The sequence below is a fragment of the Mchenga conophoros genome, linkage group LG6, assembly GCF_057382185.1.
Source record: "Mchenga conophoros isolate Kocher_MC1m ecotype Shallow Benthic linkage group LG6, M_conophoros_male_GT1.1, whole genome shotgun sequence".
Lineage (NCBI taxonomy): Eukaryota > Metazoa > Chordata > Actinopteri > Cichliformes > Cichlidae > Mchenga > Mchenga conophoros.
The window spans coordinates 24,042,134-24,045,067 of record NC_140531.1 but is presented as its reverse complement, the minus strand read 5'-3'; positions in this window follow the sequence as shown (position 1 = coordinate 24,045,067).

Here is a 2,934-nt window from a genome sequence, read left to right as displayed (position 1 = left end):
TGTTTAATACGAAGCAGCCCCTGCTTGTCTGATTTCCTCATCGCACTCTCACTTGTTCTCACTCGTTCTCTCCCTTTCTCTCTCATTTCTATCCTTGCAATGGCCTGTGATTGGCTAGTGGCTGTGGAGGGCAGTAAATTATTAAGGCCTGCTCTTTATTTGGCCGTAAATGCACCCTGTCTTCCCTTTCCTCTCTCCCCGGTGCTTTCTGATTTCCTTTCTGTGCCCATTTAGGAAGCGAGTGAACAGGTAACAAAAGGGACCACAGCATGCAGGAGCAAAAGAAAGGCAAAATAACACCGAGACAAATGTGATGAACAGAAATGGGGGGAAAAAATGTCAGCAGGGAAATTTTTTAAAAAGAGAGCTATGGAGCATGAGAGAGGAAAAGGAAAGAGTGACAAAGGGACAGTTTTGATGGATTGCACAGCAAGCGCTTTCCAATCCTCCACACCTGCCACCTGACCTGCACTGATGTCTGACTGCATGAGAGCAAATACGCCCCCTCCTCGTACCTCAGAATAGAGGCTATTTGCTGGTGAATCTGTGTGTTTGTGTGCGTGTGTTTTACAAAACTACCAAAGAGGGACCATTTAAGTGTTGTTGTCATTAAAGAGCTGTTAAACTGCCAAATGGGTGGAGAGGGCAGAAAGAAAGGAAGCAAGATAAGATGAGAGATGGTTAGAGACAGAGAAAGAGTGCATCAAGAAAAAATAGAGCTGTTTTCATTTCTATCAATTATTCAGGATGTTTATTATCTCCTGGTGTGTGCAGCTGCAAACTTTATGCCTAAGCACTTTTAAGAGCAGCAAACAGCCTGACACATGCCTGTATACACACACACACACACACGCACACGCACACACGCGCGCGCGCGCGCACACACACACACACACACACACACACAGGAGGATTAGGCATCACTTGTGGTATTTTGCCAGCAAACTAGTAATTTATGTCAATATGAGATTCATGCACTGAAAAGTTCTGACTCCAGAGCAGCAGTGGGGCGATTATTAGCGTACTTTCTTTATCTGCTGAGTCCTTCCGAATCTATCAGGCAACACCTACTTAGCATAACTGTACAGTGCTGATCCATAAAATCTAATTGTGCCATCTTTTTCTGTGCTAATGGCTGCTATCTTAAACTTTTCACCTTCTCTCCTCCCCATTCCTGAATGAAGGTGCTCTAACCAATTACTTCCTACCCAAAGTATATTATATTATATTATATCATATTTATTAGGTGTGATGTAAAACGTGTGGAAAATGATCCCATGACTCTGCTCTACGCCCTGGGGAGCATTTTAACTTCTTTTAGCTCATTGTTTTGGTTTCATAGCAAACATTTGCTGCATTTTAGGGATCTCATTACATCATTTCCACCAATGACTCTAAATCAGTGTGAATGTGTTTCCATGTCTATGGATATCAACAATAGGCAGCTGCATAGTAGCTTCCATCCATCCATTCATTTTTTAACCAGTTAATAAATTAAAGATCACTGGGTAAAGGTCAGCAGTGCCCCCCCCCCCCCCCCCCAAGAAAAAGACTTCAGTTTGTATTTTTAATTTAAAAAAGAAAGGTCTTGATAAAGAATAACAACTTTACAATGATATTAAAATTTCATCTAAATAATAATTGAAGTAATCAAATAAATAAATGTATCAGAAAAAGAAAATACGGCCTGAGGGTCAGAACCAGCCCTCTGGCCATCTCGGTCCAGTCCCAACTTCCTAAAAGGAAAACAAAACAGAATAAGGTAATATTAGTATTATTTTAATTGAGCTTGAGGTGAAAAATCGGAATAAGTCTATTGATACTTTAACGGAGGCTGCATGTGTGTAAACAACTGTTTTCTCTGATGAACTACAATAACTTTACACTAATGAATATTGTTAGGTTTATGAAGAGTTTAAGTTGATTGTTTTATGCAACAGTACACTACAGTCTTTTCTTAAACAATAACAGATTCTTACTGGTTACTGTACTGTGCAAAATACTTGAGCTGCCCTTCATTCTTTATATTTTGTTAGGAAAATGGGATTTATTTAAACATCATTGTTTTTCTTACCATTCAACCTCTCTCTGGCCTGTCTTCCCAATGTGATGTTTTGTGCTATGTACGTGTGGTCAGAAGGGGTCCAATTTTCACTGCAGGCAACTGAACGTGTAACATGTAACGTGTATGTGTAACTACACATAACACGCAATGTGTACCAATAAAGGATTAATGGATCGATTGATTGATTGAACTCTCTTAGGCAGCTTTCTTGTGATTTCTTTAAGTAGTCTTCAGGAATAGTTCTCCAGGCTTCTTGAAGGACATTCAAAGCTCTTCTTTTGATGTTTTTTGTTCTTGTCTCTGTCAAGATGATCCCACGTGGTTTCAGGTCCGGGCTCTGGGGAGACCAGGAATGTTTAAACTGAATTGGCAGGGTGTTTGGGATCACTCTCATGCTGAAAAGGGAAGTTGTTGTCAATCAGCTGCTTGTCAAAAGTTTCAACAGTATTCCCAACACCACTGGCTGAAATGTACAAATGACTCTAGACATTCACTGGTGTGCCCCTCTCCTGACCTCCTCCACACATACTGACTATTTGAACCAAAAAAGTCCTGCTGCCACTGATTTTCAACCCAGTTTTTGTGTAATTCTGCTGTGATGTACTCGATAACTTGTACATTACTGAAGGACTGTGAAAATATTGTTTGAAGGACACAGTTTACACTCACTGCATTTTTGACTGATGGAGGGCACAGTGGGGTTTATTGGGGGAGGGTGTAATCTCATAGGGGCTCATAAACTTCTGTTTGTCCTGCAGCAGCAAAGTTTAACTTCAGGAACACACACGAATGCCACGTTGGGCCTTGACACATGAGTAGCTGCCTCGGCTCACAAAATACATGGTTGTGTGTTCGGTTTGATATAACAA